Source organism: Epinephelus fuscoguttatus, linkage group LG16 (genome assembly GCF_011397635.1).
Source record: "Epinephelus fuscoguttatus linkage group LG16, E.fuscoguttatus.final_Chr_v1".
Classification (NCBI taxonomy): Eukaryota; Metazoa; Chordata; class Actinopteri; order Perciformes; family Serranidae; genus Epinephelus; species Epinephelus fuscoguttatus.
The window spans coordinates 11,406,094-11,428,135 of NC_064767.1; positions in this window are offsets into that span (position 1 = coordinate 11,406,094).

Below are 22,042 nucleotides of genomic sequence, written 5' to 3' on the forward strand. Positions count from 1 at the left end.
TTGTTTCTGACACTGCAAATCAAGCCAAGCACCAGATTTTGACAGCTTCAGAGTGAGACAGAGTTCACTGGGTAACCTAGGTCCACATGTCAAAATATGAGTACTGAATGTATGAATATTGACAAGACTGTGAAACTGTATGTCAGTAAGATACCAGACAAATTTAAAATACAAAGTAGGCTATATCTCATTTAATTAGGACATTAGTTCAAACTGAACGGAAGTTTGAAGTGCAAAAATAGAGAAAATGTGCTACAGGCGGGTTAGTTGTAACCCTGCTGTGTGGAAATTTTTTATCAAGCCTAGCTAACACATGCTGGGAGTTGGTTACATAGTTCAAAACGGTGCTGCGTTTTAGGCAACAAGACCGTTAGTAAGATGACATCGACAGCTCAGTCACTGAAGCTACTTTGAATTTGCAAAGAAAGCTTTGTTTTTCTCACATGCATTCACAAAAAATGAACATACTGATTTACTGATTGATTGAGGGCCATGTTTAACAACATCAAAACTCCGCCATAACATCCCTTTACCAACTCTCACACAGCTCTTGCAGTATAATCCAAGGCTCATGTATCCAGTTGTTTGCTCAGTACTTCCCAAAATCTTGCATTTCTTCTAAAAAAAATCTTAGCCTTGGAATCTGGCTTTGATAAGTTTGACTGTTAGTTTAGTTTTAAATGGTAAAGTGTTGAAGACAGGTTTTTGTTTGGGGAGTACTGAGCATATGACTGGATCAATGAGACTATCCTGCAGGAGTTGTGTGAGAGTTTGTAAACTGATGTTTTCATGTAGTTTCACAGTTGCCAAACGTGATCAACAAGCAAACAACAAATCAATATTTGCCATTTTCTGTGGAGGCATCAGAGAAAAAGTAAACGTTTTTCTTCATGAATTCAAGGTAACGCGGCATGACTAACTGCTTACCAAATGTTCATTTTGTAGGCTTAGTATTTCATGAAGTAAGATTTTGAGAGAGTATTTGTACACTGCAGTACTGCTACTTTTACTGAAGTACAAGATCTGAATACTTCTTCAACCACTGCAGATTTGTGTGATACCTGGCCAGGGGTTGACCAGCAACAGAGAGCAGCCTGGGAATTAGCTGTCAAGCAGCCTCAGTTTGACATACCACATTCAAACTGACACGAAATGTTTGCCGATTGATGAGTCATTAATTTAAGACGAAAAACAAAAAGACAGAAAGAAACATAGTCTGTCAGTTTGTATTGTTTGTATCAGGCTAATATGTGAAACAATTAAAATGTCCAAGGTTTTCCTCCTCATGTTTGTGTGTACAAAAAGCAAAGACAAGAAGTAATGTTAACGATCACCTGACACCTAATTTGACAACAGAGTCTAAATACAGATCTGAATAAGAACCAGCTCCTGGCCACATCATTATTAGTAGTGCAACTGACTCTGAATAACAGACTGACACATGTTTAAACAGTCTACAGCAACGTCAAAGTCACCCGGTGACAGTGGTGGAAGATGCACTCATATCTTTTAAGTAAAAGTAGCAATACTACAGTGTAGAATCTGTGTTACAGGTTAAACTCATGCTTAAGTACAGATGGCCTGACATTGACCAAAGGCTGACGTTTGCTTGTGTGTCAGGGCCCTAACACCTTTTCCTAACATACAGCGAGCGAGCAAACTCTGGCAGATGGCATGTGAAAAATTTTCTAGATATACCACAAGTGACGAGAACATTCAGGGAGCCTTTTGAGCCACGATCGAGCCTGCTGTTGGTCTGAAAACAGGTTGGAAGTGCACGAAGCTTCGCAAAAATGGGACCAGGGTGAGCAGATGTTCAAGCAATTGACACATCGCTTAGCCTGTTTGCTGATGAACAGAGCAGGTTAGGAAACACTGAATACAATCTGATGTTTCCTCATTTGCTCGTTCGCATCACATCCAGTTAGAAAGAGGTATAAGACTCTCTGAGCAGACATTAGCCGTCTTCTCTTAAAGTAACGGTTTGACACTTTGGGGAATACACCTAATCACTGTCTCTGCCAAGCGTTAGATGAGTCGATCAATACCACTCTCATGTTTGTGCATTACTGAGCTATAATAGCCGGGAGTCAATTAAGGCTGGAACGGAGCACCCCTGCAGTCATCTAAGAATATTTGTCATGACAGTAATCAGGCTGACAAGTCCGTTGTCTCTTTGTTTGCTGATGTTCTAGCAAACACAGCAACTGTCACTGAGCTGTAAACAGAGGTGGACTAGTTAGAGCAGTCACAGTGGGAGTGACACTAGTCGACGTGTATGATAACTATGGTTCAAAGGCCGGTTTATTTCATTCAAATTCAGAGTCAGTCAAAACAGGTGGGCGAAAGTAGAGGAAAGAACTGTTGAGACAGAGCTTCTCATCGTTAGTTTACTGCTCTGGCAAGTTTACTGGTTAGGGAAGGAGGTCTGGTTGAGCTTTTTTTGAAATCCAGGTACTGACAGTTAAGCAGTGTGTTGACATCTGGATCACATTTGAGCTCTTTTCTCATTAATATGCAGATTTGTTGTTTGTGTTTTGTCCACTCTCTTTTTATGCAACACTTCAACAGCAGAACTGAAGGGTCCCAACAAGAGGCATCCAGATGGCAGTTGGAGGTATGTGTAATGTGTGTGTGTGTGTGTGTGTGTGTGTGTGTGTGTGTGTGTGTGTGTGTGTGGGATGGGTGTGGGTGTGGGGTCTCCAGACAGCAGGGGTCCAGTCCCCAGGCTGTCCTCTCTTAATGACCCGGGCCAAGACAAAAGGGGGATCTGCTGTGTGCAGGCTGGAGGCTCCACATCCCTCTGTGTAGCAGACCCACAGCTGGTCACCCCGTGGAAACAATGGACACCCGGCCTGCGCTCATAAATAATAATCCCGAGGTTCACATATGATTAAGCTGCTCATGCACACACTCTGAAGTATACTGACTATTTCTAACAAAGCAGAGGAGTTTGTTTTCAGACTCATGTTGAATCATGGCTGAGACTCAGGTCTGTTTTCTTGATGGTGCAGATATGACTTAAAACAAACAAGCAACCAAAAAACAAACTGACAACTTGTTACAGCTGCTGTTAAAAATATGTTGTGGGGCATTAAATGAAGCTGTGAAAAAAGGCTGTGCAAACTGTGGCGATTAAGGCCAAGTGTAGCGCTTGCCTGCAGCCAAACAGATCTGAAGCTGCACCCAAAACAAAGCGACTCATTGTTATTTTAAAGCCAGGTTCACTGTTTCTCAATACTTGCTTGCTTATCAAGAATGGCATGTTTATTTACTGTAATTCTCCTCAACGGCTTCACTCTTGTATTAAGAAGCAGGCGAGAGTTTCAGAATTATATAGATACTGGAAATGTGCCAGTGCTGGTGAGTCAAGATGGAAACTCATAAACAGTTTTTTTTCCATTGTACCTCACAGGCTCCTCCAGGCATCTCTTCCTCATTAATCCTCCTGCTGCAATAAGTACGTATACAGCCATTTGTATGTAGCAGCACTGCCAAGAGGATGCAAATACAATTACATTTGGAGTTTACTGCAGGCTAAAAGGATAATGCTTGGGATATTCAGTATTTTTCCTTGGTGTCAACACGCTAGTATTGTCTGTGTAGCCAGTGTCTGATAATAGGAGCTCCTTTGTTGTCTAAAAACTATTAAAACCCATCAGTGAGCCACGCTGTTGCACAGGCTCACATGTTTTCTTCATCATATACATATATGTAAACTCTCTCCCACCCCCCACCTCTGTCTCCCTCTATAATTTCCATCCCATAAATTAAAAGTTATATGAAATTGCAGGGGTTTCCTCAGTCATTCCCAGACCCTGGAGAGGGGGCTGACTGATGGTTGCCACCACCTGCTGCTTCTTTACCTATATAGAACAACCCCCAGACCCAATGGGAGGGGGTCTGTCAGTGAGGTTGGAGGTGTGTGTTTGCATTCATCAGATTAAATGGTCCTTTTTCCCTTTTTGTTCCCCCACTGCCCCTTTCTTTCAATCCCCTTTCCCTCCCTCTCCCTCTTTTTCTTTCACGTCTTCTCAGTAAAAAGCTCATATGTTGAATATAACATTCATTTTCTTGCTTTCCAATGTCTTCTTTTGGCACATTTCTGGAAAGTTGAGCACAACACCATCGAGGGTAACGTGGCTGACAAGGAGAGAGCTCTCCGTCCAGATGGTCACCATTCATTTGGCAGTATGCGCTCGAATTTTGTTTGATGATTGATTCTATTGTTTGAATTTGCCAATAAAATCAATGAGCATTGCTCTAAGCAACCAGAGTCTGCCGTGACTGCGACCAGCTGACCATGCCAAGGAGGGTGGCCACGTTGTTGGACAACAGCTCTTTTCAGTGCTGGAATTTCAAAAATATTTCCCTTCTGAAATCAGTGTAAAGCTTGTTTAACAACAGTGAAAAAAACATCAGCATTGAAATTCTTGATGTCCAGCCTGAGCAAAGTTCTACAGGTAAGTTAAGGTAACAGCAATCTCTCACACAAGAAAAGTAATCAAATGTATTAAGTTGCATTGCTTTGATGACGTTATTAAGTAATCTGTAACCTAAGTAACCTTCCCGACGCTGAAATGGACACACTGTAGTTTAGTTTGACTCTGTCCTGCACTGTAAAAGATTTGAGTGTACATTTACAGGCTACTAGTTGCATCACTTTCAGAGTAAGTTACTGTATCATTTTTACTGTAAATTATTGTGAAATGATCTTCAGCTGTATTCTGTGATCTCACAATAGTTATACCTCCATATTATTGTGATTTAGCAGTATGCTCCTGTGAAGTTCATTAATTTAATTGTAACCTCACAGTTAAAGCCCATCACATTACTGTGATATAACAGTATGTTCCTGTGAAATGACTGTATTTAATTGTAATCTCACAGTTTTCATAGATTGGATTAGCAATATGTGCCCATAGAATTACTGTATTTCATTGTAATCTCACAGGTATACTCCATATATTACTGTGATTTAGCAGAGTACTTCTGTTGAATTACTATATTTACCTCCATGAATTTCACAGTAAAAGATTTAATGCAGTTAAATATCACAGCTATAGCGTTTTGGTGATGATAAAGTGATTTATTGTGAAATATTACAGTTACAAATTGTAATTTTATAAAAATGCAGTGTATATACACCATCCTGCTGCCGTAAGTGCGCTGTAGTGCACAAAATGTTCATTACTTGGCAGTTGAAAATATAACCCAACAAATGCACTATTTCCTTCTGTTCTCTAAAAGCAGTGACTCATTGTTTTAAGAAATTACTGAGCCTTTCTGTAAATATAACTATATATTTGTGATGTGGTTTCAAAGATTTGCATCATCAGCAAGAACCAGCGAGCTTGGGGCTGCGTGCTACACAACAGGGAATTCAGAGAGTGTTCCGAGAAAGGCTAACTCATTGTTGGGTTTGGCCAAATGAAAATATAAAATGACACATTCTGTAATGACATGAAAGTGCTAAAAGAAAAACACGTTAGCCTACAGAAGCATTTGTCCCACTTGGCTTGCTGTATCCAACATTTCCTCCGATGCTGGCAGAATGAATCAATATATATTGTATTAACACGTGAAGGTTTAATAATGGCATGATGGATCACCATCACGTCCAGTGACCTCATAGAAAATGATTCCAGTGACCGACATTAGCTCACAGTTGTCCTGATGTAATTACCTCACAGAGGTAATTGCCTAATTTTTCTCACAGCTTAATGTCATAGACGTGAATACATGCGTGCATGTGTCCCACACCCTGCTGTGGGTCAGGGTTAATTGCCTCCCGTACATTAGAGCCCTCCACCAATCACTGTGTCATCAGAACAGAGGGCGGGGTGTTAATCCTGGCTAACGACATTAACAAGACGGGATAGGATGACAGAGGGAGTGGTGGGTGTGAGGGAGCCTGCAGTCAGCCAGGACTCAGGTGTCCACCTCTCAGAGTCTCAGGTGCTCAGTGAGGCGTTGTTTGCTGTGTATATGATCACCCAAGGGTGTCTGCAGAGCACAGGCTGGCACTGCTGCCACTGCTGTCACCCAGCTGCACATTTATCAGGTTTAATCAAAGTGGGACTAAAGCACCCTGCTGTTAATGAGGGCCAGAAAAGGAAAATGAGGAATTAAAAAGTCGCTGCACACGATTGATTCAAACAAGAAATGTTTTGAAAGACTAAACCACCTTCATCTGTGTTTTTAAGTTGTGTCAAGTTCATTCACTTTAAGTTTGTTTAGTAACCAGCCCTGTCTCCTAGAAATTACGTTTGTCTGTTACTGCCTTCTTAATTACGTTGTTGAGCCAACGTAATGGTTGCCTGGATTATGTTCACAGACAACAGCCCTTTCTACCCAGAGATCGAGCTATAGGGCCGCTACAAAGTCCCTTCTTTATGCTGCCTTTGGATTTACACAGAACCAAACAACAGCAGCATCATTCCAACCCAGTGTGTGATTTTACACAGCATGCCGGAAGCAAAACAGGCATGATAGGCGCGACCTAAACACAACAGTGTCGGCCTTGAGTGTGACATAAAATTTTTTGAACATTTTCAGACGATGTTCTTCTTTGAGTTAGCTTCTAACTTGCTAGCTGCTTTTTTAATCTTCCAAGGTGGGTTGCACACATAACACATTTTCAAAACGTCACACCTGTCCCATCCATAATCCAAAATTTTTAGCAGACAGGGCTGCAGAAGCGACTGACAGGAAAACTTAACTGACACTTGATACAACATGGAGCAACTGCTGGGAGCAGGACTGAGGATTAGCCTCATAAAGACTGGCGGCCACAATGAGACCTGCCCCAGCATCGCTGCTAATAAAACATTATTTACTGTCACAGCTGGATAAAAATGACATGACATTAGCATTCCTTTTAACTCCAGTGGTAACACATATTGTAAACTGTGTGTGATTGAAAGCTTTGCTCCAGACGTTGTCGTCTTTATGAGGCGTTCACAGCTCAGCCTGTGTTGCTTTGGTTCTTGGGCTGAAGCGTCATTTGTCTGTATATTTAATGAGCGTGATGCTGCTTGGTCCTCGGTGGTGTGGGTGATTACAGCCTCTGGGGTAACTGAGCCGACCCAACACAATGCGTGTTAGCACAGTCCAGCTCAGCCAGGGACACACACACTCACACACACACACACACACACACACACACACACACATTGCTTACAGGAAGGCGTCAGTTTAGAAACAGGAAACAATACAAGATGAACTGTAGTAACACTGATCTACATGTGTTGTAATTTTTATTGCATGGTTGAAACAGTCAGAAACAGCAGTGTTTGCAAGGAAAATGCTCAACATGCTTTCACGGACAGAGTGAGTTCAGCTCTGTTGAACTGTCTTGAGATGCACCGTGCATCTACCTGCTCTATCTGTGGACACGTGTGCCTGCACTGAATTACTGCCTAAGGGTAATAAATCCATTTTAATAGAGAAAACGCCTGCACACTATCTGCAGTTGGAGATCATAAAAATTTGTTTACAAGCAGACTATTGCTTCCGGCTATCTTTGGATCAGACAACATGCATATTCAACTGCTTCCCAGAAGCACAAAGGTTTTATTTATGGGCAAAAACATGCATTTAACTATCAATCATTCAATTAATTTTATTTGTCACATTAAAACATACACTGTAAGATACAATTCCAGTGAAATGTAATTTGTGCCTCCTTCAGTTTTAAGCAGTGACCTCATTTAGGATCTTTGTGGCCTGAGGGTTAAAGCTCTTCCTCAGCCTTAAGCCAAATTTCCACCAAACACTTAAGGTATTGTAGAGCTGGAGCATAACCTGTACAAACATGTACCTAAACTGTAGATCTGTTTTGCGTTTCCATGGCAGCGTGTGTGGACAATGAGCCCCTGGGCACAGATAGGCAAAGGGCCGCACCACCTTTCCTACATACAAGCAAGACACACATTTTGTTGTGGTTTTAAGTCTCTCTGCAGTCATTTTAAGTCTCTACCTGGTCAGGACTTGTTGATTTGACATTTGATATTTTGCAGGTGAAGGCCAGGAGGTCCCCTGACTTTGGGCCCCTGGGTTTTGGCCTGGTAGGCCCATTCAGTAGTCTATAGTCTATTTATGCACCGCAGGCAATACCTGATAGTGACAGCTGCGTCACTGCTCCATCCAGCTCTCACTGTAGTTCCACCTCAAAAACATTTCCAAACTCAGATCCATGTTAACTTATTCCGAGCTAGAAATGATCATCCATGCTTTTATTTCCTCACGTCTGGATTACTGTAATTCTCTTTTCACCTGTCTAAATAAAACTTCATTAGACCGCCTCCAGCTGGTCCAGAACGCTGCCGCCAGGCTTCTGTCCAGATCTCATAAGTTCACTCACATCACTCCAGTCCTGGCATCCCTGCACTGGCTCCCTGTTAATTTCAGGATCCAGCACAAGATTCTAACCATCACTTACAGAGCCCTCCATGGTCAAGCACCTGCATACTTGACGGATCTGGTGTACTTTCACTGTCCTGTCAGGTCACTGCGGTCCGCTGGAGTCCACCTACTTACTGTCCCTCACACAAGATTAAAGACGAAAGGTGACAGAGCCTTTAAGGCTGTTGCACCGAAATGGTGGAATGCACTACCTCATGAGCTGAGAGCGGCCTCTTCCGTGGACATTTTTAAAAAGCAGTTAAAAACACATCTGTTTAGGCATGCGTTCCATTAATTGTCCATTGTATCATCTCTGTATTTCGCTGCACTTTACTTTTTATTTGTTTTTGTGTATTTTGCATTGTTTCTGTTATTGTATTTTTTGTATTTTATCTTGTGAAGCACTTTGTGAGTCCTCTCTGTGAGAAGTGCTATATAAATAAATTTACTTACTTACTTACTCCTCATCAGAGACGCAGAGGAACATCTGCACATTGTTGATCGTTCATTGGATTGCATACTGACATTTTCAGAACAAAAAAGAACAGGCTGAAGGTTTAGAGCCTCTCTTGCAACCAATGGGATATTAAAAATACCGCGTTTGTGCATCTAATCCTTGTCGAGCAACAGTGGTGACTCTCTTTGGACAGATCAACAGGCTGCAGTGTTTCTAGCTCCACTTTTTAGCATCAGATTTGTGTGCTAGGTGTTTTAACAGAGGGGGTAACTAAAAATCATCAGTTCTACTTGTACCATCCACAGCTTTTGACAATGTAAACGCAAAAAAACCTGTTATAATGTGTTAAGAACTGAACTGAACCGAACCATACTGCTTGGCAGAAACGAGGCCTAAGTGCAGGCTTGGTGTATCCAGTACCTTGTTCCCAACCTCAGCGGGAAGAAAAGGCAGTTAATGGGTGGTTGGCGTCATTAATGATTCTCTTGGCCTCATTCTTGCTGTGTCTGGTGTAAACATCCTTTATGTGAGGTTGAGCAGCACCTAATGTATGTGCAGCTGAGCCAATAATTCGTTGCAGGGCCTTGAGGTCCTTGTTGGTGCTGTTTCTGAGCCAGACAATTATGTTACCCATCAGGTTGCTCTTGATGGTGCAGGAATAGAAAATCGGTATTTGAGGGGATCTTGCAAATTTCCTCAAGCGTCTAAGGTAAAACAGTCTCCGCTTTCCCTTTCTCACCACTGAGTCAGAATGCAGCGCTCAGGTCAGGCCCTCTGTGATATGGACACCGACACCCTCTTCACTGAGGACCTGGTGATATTATGTGTTTTGGGACCAGAGAAACGTTTTTATATTTCTAAGAACCCTCTTTTTTATTTTGTCCGCAGCCCAAGAACTAGAAACGATCATAGTCCTTAGAACACCATTTCAAGGGACTACTACTACTATATCAGGGTAGGTACTCTCAGTGTGTGTACAGTGCAGTGAGTACAGCAGGGGGGGTGGTATCTTATCTTTAAAGTGAGATAATGGTCATTACTGATTAATAATAGATTACTGGTACTGAAGTTACTCATCATAATGCAGTGCATAGGTGTAGAGTTTGGGGAGGGATCCAGGTGGCACGTCCCCCTCAACATTTAGACAGTATTTTTGTCACCCTGACTAAAAACATTAAAGTAACAGAGGACTTTTATTCTGACTAAATTATAAATTGATGCAGAAAAAGCACATACTGGTGCATGGAAAATCACAAGAATACAGGAAGTTAAGTGTCTGACGCTCAGAATCTCTTGTGGAGGATGCATGTGCCCCCCTCATGCTGAAACAAAACCTACGCCCTTGATGCTATGCTAAACACTGCGCTGATGCACAACAAGGGTGTGCCTGACTGCTCTCTCCCAGAGATAGTGTGTAGGAACCCTTTGTTTACAAAATAAAATGGTTATTGTGACAACATGAGATAACAATGCAAAAAGTTTAACCTCAGCGCTGTGAAAGGTTTTAATGCCCAAAGGTCAAAATGACAGTTGAGTCATTTCCTGTCGGGTAATTTCTACAACAATGTTGAGAATGATGACTGGTATCATGAAAGAATGAGTGCACCTCCTGAAGAGGAAACCAATACGCCGTTTCTGAGAAATGACTTTGTTAGAGGCATTACATGGAGCTATTTTAGGCTGCATAGAAGCATGCTGAGCATACTGTTTGCTAATCTTTGTAAACTGTGTCCTGACCTCAGATATCACACAGTGCTTTAAACATTTTGCCTCTTACATTGAATGAATGAATAGAAGATATGTATTAAGCCTACAATGCTCAGTATGACATAAATGAACAAGTAATTATAAAATAGAAGGAGAAGAAAATGCCTGAAATACACACACATGCACAAACAGGACCTAATCATGCTTTAAATGGAGAGATGTCAGAGTGAAGGGGCTGCCTCGGACAGGCGCCTCAGCAGTTGGGGGTTCAGTGCCCTGCTCAAAGGCACCTCCGCAGTGCCCAGGAGCCGAACTAGCACCTCTTCAGCTACCAGTCCACACTCCATACTTACATATAGGTCCTTGAACTGGTGACCCTCTGGTTACATTACTGTGGAATAATGTAAGAAATTATTAACCCTCAACTCAATAATGCAAAATGTTTTGTCATAGTTCCTATTTTCATTAAATTTTTTTATAAGAATTCATTTTTCGTTCATTGTAGATTATTTTATTCTAAAATTCCCTTTTTAAAATGTCAGTTTTTATTTTTACTCGTGTCACATCGTATTTTATCCCTTTTAATTTCATAATTTCACATTTCATCATTTCATTAACATGATGCCACTGCCCTATCACCTTTCAGATAATCCTACACCCCAGTTAATTTTGACAATAAACGATTAATTAACATTCTATAATAATAAGTTTTATAATTTTTTTTACAAATTGTTTTTTCTTTCTTTCCTCTTTTTTTTAAACAATATTTATTTTTTAGATATTTTACTAATTTTTTCATATGACTATTTCTGTCATAATGTGTTTTTATTTATCTAATACTGAACACTTTGTGGTTCCATAGATTATCGAAAGAGAAGCCTTTTAAACACAGGAAGCCAAAGCATCACACAGGGCGACTCAGATCATCTAAAACAGTGGTTCTCGACCTTTTTGTTCAAGAGCCACTGTTCCTAAATTAATGCACATTGCGTCATGGATTTTGCTTCAGGCACCTCCAGCTGAGATTTTGGGTGTTAAATGAGATTAACACCAGAGTTTAATAGTTGTCAACAACAGCTGAGGAGATAACTGTAGAGGAAGTGAAACCGATGATCAGAGAAGTCGCTCTCATGACTCTTACTCACACTGGGCTCACTTCTAAAGTTAATCAAATAGAGAAAACGTCCCGTTTTCTGGGGACCCCCTGGAACTCCCTCAAGGACCCCTGGTCCCCAAACCCCTGGTTGAAAACCACTGAGCTATAAAATATTACTTTGTTGAATAATTTAAGAAAATGTTCATTGATTACTGTTTTTATAATGAAATATAATCAAAAGTTTATTTTCATTTTTTTATGTTCATTTCATGACATCGCATTTCATGACAGTGATGTTACTGCCCAACCAGCTGATCACATGATTGATTAAATAACATTTTATAATAATGAGGCGAGTTTTAATAGTTTCACAAGTTATTGGCTCATTTTTTAAAGATATTTTACACATATTAATTTATTTATTCATGATTGTTTATGTCATAACTTAGTTCCATACAGTTTCTAACAAGATGCCTTAATGTGAGTTATAAACACAGAGAGCCAAAGCATCTCACAGGGCGACTGAGGTCATCTAAACCACAACAAACTGCAGTTGGAGGCATCCAAGTTTATGATGGGAAATTCCAGAGATGTCTCGAAGCAGCAAAGACGTTGCCGTTGTGGGACACTGCGGGAGGGAGTCCTTGTCACCAGCTATGATTTGTACAGTCACAGATGCACGCATGAACCCACACATTCACACACTCACAGATATGATGCATCCTGTAACCTTTATATGAAATACACAAACAGGACTCTGAAGTTCTGAGGGGAAAAGTGGCTCCGTTGTGTGAGCGACAGGTGAGAGTCATGGGAAAATACTTTGGGTAATGCCACATGACGTGGCACAAACAAATCTTAACAGTCTTTCAGCAGCCGTGCAACATTAGCTCATGCTAATGCTTCAAGGTCATGTTGGATTTTACATCATAACACACATGCACACAATATTAACCAGAGAACAAGGCTGAGGCTCTTTTCCTTTCGCGGTGGTATGATACTCACCGGGCAGCAGCTATTTCTGACGCTGCTGGCCACAACAATGAAACTTAAGAAAATGGACCTAATAATGAAGTGTTTACCTACATAGAAAGGTTACTTTGAAAAATACTGTATGCACATAATGAGCAGAAACTGTACATTTTCTGTGATAACAGAAACGTAAATAGAAGAGACAACAACACATTTGACGTGCGAGGTACCCTGGGTGCGCTGGTTGTTGACGCTCTGGGATGCCGTGTCAAGTTCTGCCTGTTACATGCATTGTCTTCTTTCAAAATACACTTCTGTTTTCACAGGAAATTTAACGTCTCTTTCAAAACAAACTCACAATGTCGTCACAGCACTGTGAATTGACGTTTTTTTTCCTTCAACAACAAACACACATGACTTACGCGGCCTTAACTTTCGTCCTAGTCCCACCACGTTTCCCCCTGACACTGCTGGGTGCCGTTAAATTATAAGGGCAACCGGCCACATATCACGCTGACGTTAAAGGACGCCTTTTTTCGTTGGTTTCTGACACCGCAAATCACTACCCAAGCGCCAGATTTCGACAATTTTAGAGTGAGACTGGGCTCGACACAATGCATGTAACAAGCGACGAACAAGCATGTCACAAGTTGAGACACCATCTGTGAACGTCCGAAACTGATGAAGGAGCTACTTAGCGTGTCATATTTTGACTTTTAGGTCCACTGACAAAGCAGTAGTATTCGATGAGCTGGGCGAGAAGAGGTTGCGTTTAATGGTCCACAGGCCTGTAGCTGTCATTGAGGTAAATTAAGACTTAGAAAACTTTGACTGTGATCACAGTATAATTTTTAGACTGAATATATTTAAGTTTTAATACTTACAGGTTTATTATTCCTGGCAGTTTGGACAGTAAAACTAATGTTGGGAAACAAAACTACTGGACACACAGTGTAACACAATAGATATAATGTCACGGTCTGCTTTGTGTCCTTATGCTTTCGGACATTTCGGGAAGATTGGACAGAGTTAAATCTATGACAGACTTATACTAGTTTTTTAGTCTTTGTTTTCACTGTTGTCAGTTTATTATTAAGAGGAGTTTGTGTTTACTGTGTTATTTCCCCTCTTGGTTCCTGTGCTGCATTTCCCTCCTTTCCCCATCTACACACCTGCCCTGCATCAGCCTCGTTAGTCTGTCCCTGCTCCAGAGTATTTACCAGCCAATCAGCTCCCTGCCTGCTCTCCCACCTTACCACCTTATCCTTCTCACCTGGGCTTCTTCACCCTTTTCTCCAACTGCTTTTCATTCCCTTGTCAGATTAGTTTGGATTTAAATTTGCAGTTCAGTCTTTGTTAGACCCTTGGTTTAGCTTTTTCTTGCAATGATGTATTTAATCTCCTGTTGCCTGCAGTGTCCTGTAGTTGGGTCCACCTGCTCCACATCACATGACGTGCAAAAGGCCAACCCAGTCCCTAGAATAAATATTGACATTGTGCGTTTTTGCAAGCCACACGTACGTTACACTTGCGCATGATTATGTAGCTGATATGTTGAAACTTTACATTTAAACAATGCTGTGATTTACGTGTGATTAGGTTTTGGGACAAAAACTTATTTTATATTTTTCTCTGGCTGCTGCATCAACAACCAATAATGTTGCATTGTGTGCATGTTAAAACAAGGTCAAAACTAAATAAACCCTCCCAGGAGAAGTTCAAATGATACTAAACCCTAAACGTCTGTGTTTTATTTTCCCCCTACAGTAACACTGGCTGGACGTGAGGGGAGGGCTGGTTGAAATTCTTTGTCATTTGTCTGCTTGAGGTTCCTCTTGGAGCAACAATAGCAGCCTTGTAGCTCTTTGCCCAGATCCTGGCAGCGATGTCCTTGGGTCCTGTGACTTTGGGTCCTGGGTGTCCGTCTGTTCGTTCCTCTAACACAATCCAAGCCCTCTTCTGCTGCGATTGGTGCGGGCAGATCAGAAGGCTGTCTGACCATAGACGGCTTATAAAAGATATCACTGATCAAACCGTCCAGTTGGAAAGAAAATGTAGACATTACCTGCGACTACTGGCTGATGATTCACCATTAATGCTCTGCCATTCAGTACTCAGTATAATAACTGTAAAAGCTCTGCATGCTCACACAGGTGTTTTCAATTACTCTGGATAAGCTGGGTGGATCTACAGACCCTTTTAAAGGAAGATATTTTGAGGTCACATTGGGAAAAGCACAGGTGAAGACACGTTTAGCATTCCTATTCAATTTGAATTCAAACACACTTCATTTGTCCCTGGGGGGCAATTTGCAGAGGCAAGAAGAATATTTTGGTAACACAAATTACATAAATACAGAAAAAATACCGAAAAATTTACATTTTTTCAAGGGTTACATTTGTGTTAACTCCCCCCCCAAACACCAAGTTAACCAAACCAAATGAATTAACATAGTTGTCAACGCCAGTTTCAAGATGCTTCCTATATAAAGAAACAACTTTCTCACAGTGCTCAGATGGGATTTTAGCCCATTCTTCCACACATACAGTCTTTAAATCTTTAAGATTTTGAAGGGCCTGCTTGAAAATCTTGAAAGAAATCGTACTTTCAAAAATGAAGCTTTGCTTTAGTTCATGCAGGACACGGGAGTCATACGCCCCAGCTGTAATCAGGTGACAGCCAGCTGATTGGATCTATAGTCTATATCTAAAAAAAAGTTCATGAGTACACTGAACATTACATATTTTGCCTTTGTACTTATTCACATGAATATATTTTGACAAGGATTTGCAAATCATCACATTCTTTTTTAAAATTACATTTTACACAGCATCCCAACTTTTGGGAATTGGGGTTGTATTTATAAATATTTGACCATAGAACTGAGAAGTGCCATAATGTTCTGCATTTTATAAATGTTAAGAAGTTAAATTACTTCAGTACTTCAGTTGAAGTCTGGGACATAAACTGTGTCAAACCTCCCAAGCTACACTTATACAACAATTTGTGTGGTATCTTAAGGCCTGGCGACCCAAGCATGACGCCATCGCTTTACATTTTTAACGTTAAGTCACATTGTTTATGTTCAGGCAAGTCACATAGGTTAGGTTTTGGAAAAGAAACATGGTGACGATGTACTTTAAAATAACTTAAAGTTCACTTGCTTATCTGGTGTGTCGTGGCCCATGCAGTCGAAGCACAAAAAACACAGGTTTAAAGTTAAAAAAAGGTGGGTTTATTTCCCAGAAATTAATTTAACAAAGCAAATGACTTAAGATAACAGAACTTGAGTGAGTAGGCCCTTTAAAAGAACTTGACAAAACATAACTCAAACTGTTAATCAAAAACTAATGCTGACAAAACTAGATATTAACTCAACAAACAGACTTAACAGAATGAAACAATGGGATATACTTGCAGATCAAACCAAATTTAACACAAAGGGAAGAACATACATAGTCAATAACTAAGGCTCACACAAAGAAACACCTAATCCCTGCTATGATGTCACAGCTTTTAGTTCAGTCCATGGGATGGCCTTCTGCATTAAACCAGTCTCCAACCAGGAAGTGACATCAGGTAACTCAAAGACAAAGAGAAATGAATTAAGAACTTACAAAAGCAAACAGCAAAATGACAAAACAATGTAAACTAAATGTGCACGCTTCATCTAGTGAGTGCTAATACATTTCAAACTAAACAAACTGGTGTCGTGTCGATCTAATGTGACTGCAAATTGAAGGCGACTGAACAGGTGGTGATGGTGTGGGTGGTTATAGGAATCATTCAACCTTTTGTGTGGCTGCGGGCACAGAGCATCACATCCTGTTTGTCCTGTTTGTTTGACCTATACCACCCCAACCTACCTTCCTACGTGGGCTTTTGCACCATATACCACATCCTTCTTTACTCCCATCAGCGCTCTGGTCACAAGATCGCAGCCTTTCCCAGTTATATGGCTTATTCATGATGACTTTTCTTAGGTATACTGACAAACAGTGCATGAAACTTCACTTTTATTCACACAAAAGAATGAGTTGTTAAGGAGTGATTTGTCAGCGATGCTGTTCCTTTTAAAAATAATGATGAAATGGCTGTTTTGCGTCATTTCTTACCTCAGTAATATGAATCATATTAGGCTAACTGTGTTATAGTAATAACATAAAAATGTAAGCATGTGGATGATGGCTTATTCACAGTAATTGAGCCAGTATGAGTTCAGCATCTATCAATGGGCATGCTGTTATCAAAATGAACATGTCGCTCAGCTGGACTGTGAGGAGATTATTACCCAAGGCCAGTAAGTGGGGAAAAACCGTGTTTCCAGATCTGGTTGAGCTGTTAATCATTAGCTGTGACAGTAGCCACTGTAAATAGTTACAGCACTGAGGATCTGTACAGGATGTTTTGCCCTGCTGGTTAAAGTACGTATAAGCTATCACATCAGTATCTGACATGATAGAGAATCTCATCCCACATATCTCATGGTGACGTTTGTTCTCCTCCATCTTTAAAATGCATCGTGTTATCACCACAGACCAACAGAGAACAAAGCGTACAGATAATTTGTGTGTCAGTTTCAGATCTCTTTAAACAGTCAGAGTAGATCTGAAACCAGGAGGGAAGAACTGCTGATTGTTCCGTTAACGCTGGACCCACAGGGTCATGGGACACGATCAGATGCCCTGATGTGTGGAACTTCTCATGACTTTACTTTTGAAGTGTTGCATGTCTAAACGTGTGTGTCTGTTCTCTGTTGCACGCATCTTCTTTGAGCTTTGGTCACGCAGAGTGAAGCTCGGAGAAGGCAAAGAGAAAAGTCAGTGGGAAGTTTTTATTTTACATTCAGACAGATGGAGCACAACAGATGCCTGGATGCTCTCTGACTCATTTTCTCTTTCAATACTGAGGTGTCTCACATAAAGCTTACTCTATACATGTGACAGACAACTAAACAAAAATTAAAGAAACTTGCAGCCATTAGTGACTCATCCTCTCAGATCCTGTTTCATCCGGGGTAACGTGGGAGCAGCTTTGAAATCAGATCGCTGGGCGAATCTGATGCATTAAACGATGCCTGTTCTCATGTTACAGAGACGGACAAAGATGGAGAGACTAGAAGAGACAACACAATGCGTCATAGCTCATTGAACAGCAGTGACTCATACAGTTTATTTTAGCCTGTCGTGATGTTGGGCCCGCAACATATAAGAGTTGTATTTACATAATTTATCTGATAAATAATAGACAAAGATTAGTCCTGATGAAACTGGGATATATGTAGAGATAAAGCAACCAATTTGATTTGCAATGTATGGCAAACAACATATCTGATGCTATCAAGAAATGAAAAAATCACATCATTAATCTGGTTCACTAAGAAAGTCAAATAAACACTGGCATTATTTGTTTTTTTTTCAAAAGCGATTTGAACCAGTTTAATTTTGCACATCAGATGCAAAATATGCTCAAGCTTTTTCTTTTTCTCCCAGTCCTTCATTTGGATAGGAAAATGAGTGTGTGTGTTTGTGTGTGTGTGTGTGTATTCCGGGCAGCCTCAGGCGGGTAAAAGGTTTGAGTGTTTGCATGTTTGCACTGCTTTCTGTTTTCTGTCCTGTTGGAGAAGAGGAAACAGTTCCCATGGAGATTTTGCCATTCCTTGAGGGCTGACAGAGAGTTACTGTGTCAGCTTCAGGTGATAAATTGTTCTCTCATTACCGAGCAAACCGACATTAGTTGGACGTTATCTAAGTCGTTGCTGTAGCACCATCGAGTTTATGGTGACAGCGTTCAAACATGGAAACTAATTTCCCTTCAAGACCTTTTAGATTCACTCTGCCTGAATGAAATGTTGGTGCGTGGATCTGGTGGGTTGGAAAAAAGTAACTAAAAAAAAGTAAAAGTCCCTGCAGGCCTCGTTTAGAGTTCTCTGATAGGATTACATATTAAAACAGCTCACAGCACTAATGTAGGACTGCAGTATCACTCTGGAGCTTCAATATGTTAACTACCATGGATCCGTGCATGTCAGAAACAACCCTACAGGCTGTTTTTAAAGTAGTTACACTTTCTTGAGAGTAGACTTTTTCTTCAGGGAAACAAACAAACATGTAAATTTAAATCTTTGCTGCCATTAGAATTCCTGCTCATGTAGGAAATGCCAGAGACACCACCTACCAAACCACCCACCGTAATCACCACGCTGAACGACACTGTTTGCATCTGTGGTCTTCCCACTCTCCTGAAAGCCGTGCAATTATCCATGATGGGCCTTCCACCATGGTTATCACATATGTTTTCAGAATGTAATTTGGAGACGGAGAGGGAGGAAAATGAAGACAGATGATTGTCATGTCTTGAAATTCATCGCTGACCAAAGAAATGTGACCTTTTAAGTGTATCAGTGTCATCTAGAATTTACATTTCCAACAATCATACTGAAATCTGAGTTTCATACACATGAACAAAAACAGTATGTGTCATTTATAATTGTATAAATAATGAAACTTTGAGTGGAGCATACTGTTGGTGCATTGCGCCGAGTGTATTCACGTGTGTCTTTGCTGCTGCTGTTGTCTGTGATACAAACTCACAGGGGACCAGCACCATCAGCTCCGCCCTCCTGCCTCTGCCACACTTGAGCTCAGGTGCAGCCATCAAAGACGCTGCTCTCCCAACACACAGCAACTGCTCTGTGTCCCCTGTGTGTGACTGCATGTGTGTGTGACAGAGAGAGAGAGACAGAGTGGTGATGAGTACAAGAGTGTGTGGGTGGTGATGGTGGTTGGGTTTTAATAGCACTTCAGTTTATGTTTACCACTCAACACCCACAGCACTTAAGGTTGAGTATGGTATTTTTCAACCTGGACCCTTTTGTTCTGTGTTTCTGTGTCTAAGTGATGAACGGAAACAACAACTTTTGAAACTGTTCCAGTATTGAGTGAGACTACTGCAGCCAGCAGCAGAGAGACAGGCTGCAAGAACATTAATGGGCAATAGCAATGTCAGTTTAAGTCCACTGACAGGCTCATTTGCCATTATAAGTGTCTGACAACATTATGGAAAGCGTCCCTACAGTGATATTATAGAGATTTTATGTTGAAGAGTAAGAGCCTTTTTGTTTAACCAGAAACAGCCCTGAAATCACTGTCATCTAATGCACCAGACTCCACTAATATAATCTTGGTTTCACTGTCTATAGATGGAATTTACACTGAGAGTGTCTCAGTTTACAGTCAGACATTAGTTATGTAAAGGTCAAAAAGCTGTGTGTTACCAGAAAATGTAACAAAATTGTTTGTATTTATTTCAGAGGACGAGGAGCACAGAAGGAAATTTCACATTAAGCACCAGTATGCATGAACTACATCAAAGCAGATGTGTCTTTCAGTGGTTGGCGTCAAACTATGGAATTCTCTACAGAATGATTTAAAGCGTTGTATGAATATCTTTTAGTTAAAAGAAATGTACAAAGAAAGACTACGTGAAGCTGAATGTGTCCCCTTGTTGAAAGTGACTTATTGTGTACAGCTCTCGACAAGAGTGTAAATATAGACAGTGCAGGCAATGTGGTTGCACTGCGGCCCGTGAAGTGGGGGGCCTATAGAGAGAGCAGGCCCTCCAACAATAGCCCTTTTTAGATAGGAATTGTGCAAATTTGCAGGAAAGCCCATTCAGTCTTTTTTCAGCATTGGCAGTATAAAAACAAAACCGGGGAGTGCAGCAAAATGCCACCTAATACAGAATGTGCCTTTTTCAGGGCAATGGGGTGCGTGAGCAAGTAACAAAACATGTAGCTCAGCGTGTGATGTAAACAGTGATGTGGGAGGGAAGCCGCGGCTGGTCAGTCCTTCGGCGATTCTCTCATAAGTCGGCCCGTTCTTCACCGACCCCGTCATCTGATGGTTAATGGCCTCTTCGTTTGCGAGGGCAAGGAAGCTGCGCAATTCTTTGTCTCCCCAGTTGCTCATCTTTACAGTTTCTGTCAGGTTTGTGTTTCCCTCTTGCTACTAGCTGCTCCTTAATTCCTGCTATCAGCTGTTTCCTCTTTATCCACCGCCAGTGGGTCGCATGACTACCCTATGAGGTGGAAAATTGCCGCCTTGGATCAACTCGCCTTTCCGCCTCTGTGTGTATAAACACTCGCAGGTGGCCGGCAAAACGGCCCAACATTTGCGGAAAATCTGGCAGTGTAAAAGGGGCTATTGTGTTGTGTTTTTTTTTTTTTCTTTTTTGTAAAATAGTCAATAGCATCTATAACAACATGATATTCTTACTCCAAAAAAAAACCTACCATAAACTATTTGAATTATTAAATTAAATTAATAATTAGTCATTTTATTTGGTATTTTCTGTGATATACAGATATGTAATGATGATTGCTGGGTGCTAGTAGTGTGTAGCATGCTATGCTAATGACATATGTCATGTCATGTGAGGTTACATTATATTATTAACAAACATAGCTATTGGATGTCTGGGGCCGCCAACCAAGAGTCTGTGACGAGCTGGGAGTGAAAATGTTTTGACAAATAAACAAAACTATGAAAATTAGTCACACGTTGTGGAACAGCTAAACTCCTGGCTCTAGGCTCATCCCTCACTACTAAAAGCGTAAAACTAACTTAACTTTAAACTTAAAAGATCGATAGATCTTAAAGATAGATATTAACAAAATTAAATATTTAACCATTATCTAAACTGAACCCCACAAAGCAAACTCTAGTTTAAACCCCATAAATTAAAAATAACCCCATAAAACTGTCTCTGTTTGGTGGATTTGAATCTTTCTCTCTTTATGAGATTTGATTTTCACACTGCGGGACAGAAACACAAGAACACAGACATGTAGAGACGTGCCGTTTTTCTCTCAGGGGAGAAAACCTGTTGATTTAGACTCAAAAATAAAAAGCAGTCATTTTTAATTTGCACTTTTGTTTTCACTTTTCATTGCTGCAAAAAGAAAAAAGAAAAGCAAAAGGCCAAACACAGCTGCTGTGCTCCTCTAAAATCATCATTTTGTCCACTCGACCAGCCAGTGCACACAGAGAGTTGATTTAACATTTCAACTGATGGGTGTTTACTGTATGCTTGCCTGACAACTCAAAGCACACAGTGGAGACAATGCACAGTGTGATGGTCATATCATGTCACACTGCATCCTCTGTGTACTTTGAGCCCAAGGGGAAACACGCACAGTAGCTCCGTCTGTTAATCTGGTTTGAGAACACGTTAAGGGGTTTGACTGAGAGGACCGGTCAAACCAGTCTGTGTTGTACCACCTGCCATTTGTGTTTGTTTCTGTACAGGCCTGATATTCACATTCAAATGCTGTGAAATAGACTATTAAACTGTCCTACAATCACAGCGTGCACCTGCTCAGCTGTTCTTTTGTATGACAGCAC